General features: G+C 46.4%; 1 protein-coding gene across 8 annotated transcripts in view; it reads right to left on the reverse strand.

Annotated features, from left to right (window-relative positions):
• Window positions 1-4944, reverse strand: part of zc3h18 (zinc finger CCCH-type containing 18) — a 120995-nt gene extending 116051 nt beyond the window's left edge. For 7 of the 8 annotated variants that reach the window (XM_078400691.1, XM_078400687.1, XM_078400690.1 and 4 more), the window contains exon 1: window positions 4613-4750. The gene's annotated coding sequence lies outside the window, so the exon portion shown is untranslated. Of the gene's footprint in view, window positions 1-4612; window positions 4751-4848 lie in introns of those variants that run through there. The other variant, XM_078400685.1, reaches the window with a different exon arrangement.
• Between the last annotated feature and the right edge of the window lie 1056 nt (window positions 4945-6000).

The raw sequence follows: 6000 nt of genomic DNA on the forward strand, positions 1-6000 counted from the left end.
GGGGGCATTTAAAGATTTTTTTTAGAAAGATTAGGAATTTAAGCCCATGAGGCTTAAGTTGAGACGAGCCCAGTGGCAGATCAACCAAGATTACATTGAATAAGGAGGCAATTGTGAAGGGCCAAGTGGCCTACTTCTGCTCCTTTTTTCCTATGTTCTTAAGGTCTGCATAGATCAATTATTCACAGGATTAGATTTCTAAAATCACTTACTGTAATTTTTTTAGTTTTGACAGTCTGACTATGCCACATCATACTTAAATGAAAAGAATCTCATCATCCGTACACTGGGATAGGTATAGACTCCATAATCATGCTGCTACACTCTATCAAGTAGATCTGGTTCGGCAAATACTGACCGAGGCACATCTATCAACCCAAGCCAGAGGACTTGCAGTAAGTTTGACACCCGACCCAAACCTGGCACAAAAGGAATGGAGCCAAGCAGCCAGATTCTGAATTGAGGCTACACACAGCAAAACATGAACCACTTCGTGTGCTATACCTGCACTCTGCTGACTATTTGCAGGTGCTCAGCCATATCATGCCAGAGTGTTCTGTCCGTATGCATTTATCCAATCCAAGCTCCGGCATTTATTTTTTATTTGATAGCTGAACTGAACCAGGTGCATGAGATCTGGTCCCGATGGAACTGCAGCAGTTTCGGGCAGAGGCTCAGCAACAACCCGCACTTTTTGTGCACAACCCGCAGGCATTGCCACTTTCATTTCACTGCACATCGTGTATGTGTATGTGACAAATAAATTTGACTTGACACTACCTCAGAGGCAAGAGGGGACAGACAATAAACACTGGCCTTGTTATCAATGCCCATATCCCCCCAAAATTGATTTAAAACAATCAAGCATCTTAGTAGAGTAGAGATTGGACAGCGGGGAAAGGAAAGCAAAGGTAATTTTAAGAAACTGTAAGCAAACATGGAACAGATTAAGTCATGGGCCAAGTTTGTGATCAGAGCGTACAACTAAAGACAGATGGAGAGGCTACTGCTGATTTTCAACCAAACATTTGTCAGTACACATTTTAAGATCTTCACCGTGATAACTGAATTACTTTGTCAACTACTTGCGTAGGGATTGTGGACGCACAAGGAACTGCAGATGCTGGACTCTTGAGTGAAACACCAAATGCTGGAGTAACTCAGTGGATCAGGCAGTATTTCTGGAGTGAATGGACAGGTGACATTTTGGGTCGGGACCCTGCTTCACAATTGTTTAGGTATTCTACAGGGCTTCTTCAGAGATGTTCTTTGCATAGTCGAGTTCCAACATTTTTAAGAGTTCCAAATTACCATCAGGTATCCTGATCAACAGCTTCTTTTCAAACCCATTCATGACAGTAATCAATGATAGGCTATGTGGGTACATTATGTTACATATTCATATTCTCTCCTTCCTTATGTACAAGCAGGAGTCAGTGGACAGTTACAAGATGCAAGTACCACAGTGGTTGTTTCCCACATGCTTTAGAGTACCAACTACAATCCCAGTCTTCTCGTGAATGCGATCAGTACATCTGTGCAGACTGGAAATGGAATCCACGACCGTGCTGATTTTACAATGCAATATTACACCAAGACACACATTTACGTACTCAGCAAACTAAAAAACACTCATCCAGTGAGATACCAGTGAGCATAACTAGTATAATACAAAATAGATGTCTCCATTAACAACATGGCGAAAAACTGATTATAGACACAAATCAACATAGGAATAAAGTAGTCCAACAAAAGTTTCAGTTATTCACTAAGTAAAGCATTGCAAAATACTTGATGTCTTCAGTATGGTCACTATTAGTAAGCATGCCAGAGACAAACCTAACCAACTACGTGACAAGAGACACGATCATTCATTTGTAGAACCTGAAGATGCCTAAATTTACTTGATATTTGGGGTGAAGGCCATTACAATAAAAGTCCTCCTTGTTTTATTCAAATATTGCTAATTTGATCCCCTTTTCACTTTTAGTTTTTCACTGGCTTTCATGAAAAGCTTTAAAAAAAGCAAAACATTTTGATATATGCAAAATAGTCCAATAATTGTTTGACATTGTTAATGGTCTTCCTGGAATCCAAGGAGACAAAGTCCCACACGTTAGGCTAGTCCAGAAAATTAGATCTCATGGAATCCACTGTGAGCTAGCCAAATTAATCCAAAATTAGTCTGGTGAAAGGAGTCAGAGGATGTTGAGTGTTATTATTCAGATTGAACACCTGTAAGCAGTGGTGAGCCACAGGGATCAGTGCTGGGTCCCATGTTGCCATCTACATTGACAATTTGAATGATTGTGGTTAATAAGTTTGTGAATGACACCAAAATAGGCGGCACAGTAAAGAAGGTTATGCGATTATAACAGGATCTAGAGGAACTAAGAATGTAGGCCAAGGAATGGAAGGTGGAATTTAACTTGGACAAATGCAAGATCTTGCATTTAGGAAAATTAAAACAGATCAGGAATTACACAGTAAATGGTAGAGGTCTGAGAGTGTTGTAGAATAGAGGTGCAGGTACATATAGTAGTCGCCCTAAAATGGTGACACATGCAAACGGTGTGGCGAAGGTATATGGCATGCTTGCTTTCATAGGCAGGGCATTTACTTGAGTTATAGATGCCATGTTACAACTGTATTTAAAGTGTTGTGCAGTTCTGGTTGCACATCAAGCTGGAAAGGTTGCAGAAAAGTTTGACATGGATATAAATGGAACTAGCGGCCTTGTTATAAAAGATTGGATAGGCTTTTTTCTCTAGAGCAAAGGAGACTGAGTGAAGACCTTGTAGAAGTTTACAAAATCATAAGGGGAATAGAAAGGATGAATGCGGTCTTCTTCCATGAGTAGGAAAGTTTAGTTTAGTTTAGAGATAGAGCGCAGAAACAGGCCCTTTCTGCCCACCGGGTCCGCGCTGACCAGCGATCCCCGCACATTAACACACTATCCTATACCCACTAAGGACACCTTTTACATTTACAAAGCCAATTAACCTACATACCTGTACGTCTTTGGAGTGTGGGAGGAAACCGAAGGTCTTGGAGAAAACCCACGCAAGTCACGGGGAACGTACAAACTCCGTACAGACAGCACCCGTAGTCGGGATCAAACCCGGGTCTCCGGCCCTGCATTTGCTGTAAGGCAGCAACTCTACCGCTGCGCCACCGTGCTGCAAAAAGTGTAAAACTGGAGGGCACAGATTTAAGGATGAGGAAAATATTTAAAAGGAAACCCATGGGGCAACTTTTTCAACACCAAGGGTGGTAGGTATATGGAATGAGCTGCTAGAAGATGCTTTTGACGTGGGTATAATGACAATGTTTAAAATGCAGGTGTCTGGATTTAGAGGAATATGGGCCAAACACAGGCAAATGGGACTAGCTACAGTAGACATGTTGGCTGACATGGTCAAGTTGATGACAAGGTCTGTTTCTGTGCTGTATAATTCTTGAGTTACAGCCAGATTTACAATATCCTGAACAAAACACTTGCCTTGTACTCACAAGTACCAGTCACAATTGAACAATTAATGCAGGTAAAATGTATAAATTTGCTACAAAGCATTCAACTTCAGAATGGCCAGTAACAAACTATATTTGTTCATTTTTCTGCAAAGATTTTCCTAACACACCCTCCCCCTCCCAAATGAAATAGGATCTATGACAAAAGAAAGACATAAAAGCTGGAGTATCTCAGCAGATCAGACAGCACCTCTGAAGAAAAATAAGACCCTTCAGACAGAAGGGTCTCAACTCAAAATGTCACCTATTCCCTTTCTCCCGAGATGCTGCCTGACCCGCTGAGTTACTCCAGCTTTTTGTGCCTATCTTTGGTTTAAACCAACATCTGCAGCTCCTTTCTACAGATAGGGTCTTTGATATTTCAATGGAGACACAGGAAACTGCAGATGCCGAGATCTTGAACAAAACAACTCAACAGGTCAGGTAGCATCTGTAGTTCCTCCAGTATTTTATGTTTTGCTCCTCACATTTCACAATACTCTAACCTTGCTTGAATGGGCAGCCCGCGCTCAGGCTGATTGCAACCCTGGGGTGGAAGATTTGTCGCATGGATGGCGAATCTCACACCTTGCAAAGTTTCAATTCACTGCACGATCATCAGCTCAGCTTGGACAGGGGACAGTCCAATTAGGCCCAGGGTGGAGAGGCCCCTGAGTTACGTTAGGATTTATATTCCCATTTCCATCACCACCCCAGGGATTCACTAGCACCAGCCGAGGGGTGAATGGCTTGGGGTCATACCACCCCCGGGCACAGGGAGGTGCAGCTCGGCAATGCCAGACACTGTCGGCCGATCAGTGTGTGCGGGCCCGCGCTCAATCACAGATCTGAGCACAAGAAACCCTACCCGAGCGTGGGCGCTTTCTGCACCTCCAGCCGAGACCTGGCTCCAACAAATCCGCGACGCGGGTGCAGCGAGCCGGTGGTCTGGGGCGCCAACGTTAGGCCCGAGCCTCAGGCCTGTGATTTTGAAGCGGGAGAGGGGAGGGAGGGGGGCAGTAAAGGCAATGGTGCTCCGCCGGCTGCCCCCATCCCCGACCTGCCTGCCGGCCTCCGCCAGTCCCGGGCGCGGCTGACTTACCTGTGGGCAGGCGGGCGGGCGGACGGCGGGCCGGGCCGAGTAACCAGGGTAACGGCGAGCAGCGCGAGGCCGGGCCCGAAGCAGCAGCGAGCGAGCGCGAGCCGGGCAGCGCCGCCATTACCCGCCGCTCATTGGCCGCTGACCGTCAGCTGATCTGAGACCCCGCCCCTCAGTAACCGTGCGGCCACGCTCACCCCTCCCCGTCCCCGGGCCGCCGCCGACCTAACGAAACCCACCGCTCGCTGCCCGGGCCGCACTCCCGGCCTCGGCGCGGCCCCACCACCCTCGAGTAAGCTTCAGCGAACCGCGCCGGGAACTCTGTGGGTCCTACAACTAGCCGGCCGCCATTAATCCAATCCCATTGGGCACATGGAGGTCATCTGACCAACGAGTTGCAGGCTGATGTACGGGAGCGGGCCGGGGGACGGGAGCGCGCCGGCCTGGAGGGGAGGGCGCCGGCGGGCTGTCAACTTTGAAGTATGGCTTAACAGCGCCGATGGGCCTCTGGTGGATGTACTGTCAATGGGAGATGTGCGGGGCGGAGCAGCGATGGACAGGAGCGGGAATGTGGAGACAGGAGCTACAAACAAGGTGCTGGAATAACTCAACAGGTCAGGAGCGTCTGTGGAGGGAATGGACATAGACCCTGTTTCAGACCGACAAGAAGTAGACCAGCCGGCCCATGAGCCTGCCCCGCAGTCCGATATGATCACGACTCATCGATGATGGCCTCAATTCCATTCCTGTACCTGTCCTTCATGGCCTCCAATTCCTGCATCTTTCACATAAGCTAACGTAACTCCACTTTTTAAGAAAGGAGGGAGAAAACGAGGAATGATAGACCAGTTTGCCTTACATCGGCAGTGAGGAAGATGCTTGAGTCAATTATTAAAGATGTGATAGCAGCGCATATAGATAGCAATTGCAGGATCGGTCAAAGTTAGCATGAATTTATGAAGGGGAAATTAAGCTAATGTATCTGGACATTCAAAAAGCCTTTGACAAGGTCCCACACAAGAGATTGTTGTGCAAAATTAGAGCACGTGGTATTGGGGGTAGGGTATTCACATGGATAGAGAACTCGTTAGCAGAGTAGGAATTAACGGGTCCTTTTCAAAATGGCAGGCAGTGACTTGTGGGGTGCCGCAAGGCTCGGTGCTGGGACCCCTGTTTACAATATATATTAACGCTTTAGACGAGGGAATTAAATGTAACATCTCCAAGTTTGTGAATGACACAAACCTGGATGGCAGTGTGAGCTGCAAGGAGGATGCAGGGTCACATTTGGGGTCTATAGATCATTCAATAGTCAATAGTCGTTTATTTGTTACATACACATAAATGTGTAGTAAAATGAAACATTACCCGCAGTTGAACAATAAGACCAA

Source organism: Rhinoraja longicauda, chromosome 6 (genome assembly GCF_053455715.1).
Source record: "Rhinoraja longicauda isolate Sanriku21f chromosome 6, sRhiLon1.1, whole genome shotgun sequence".
Classification (NCBI taxonomy): domain Eukaryota; kingdom Metazoa; phylum Chordata; class Chondrichthyes; order Rajiformes; family Arhynchobatidae; genus Rhinoraja; species Rhinoraja longicauda.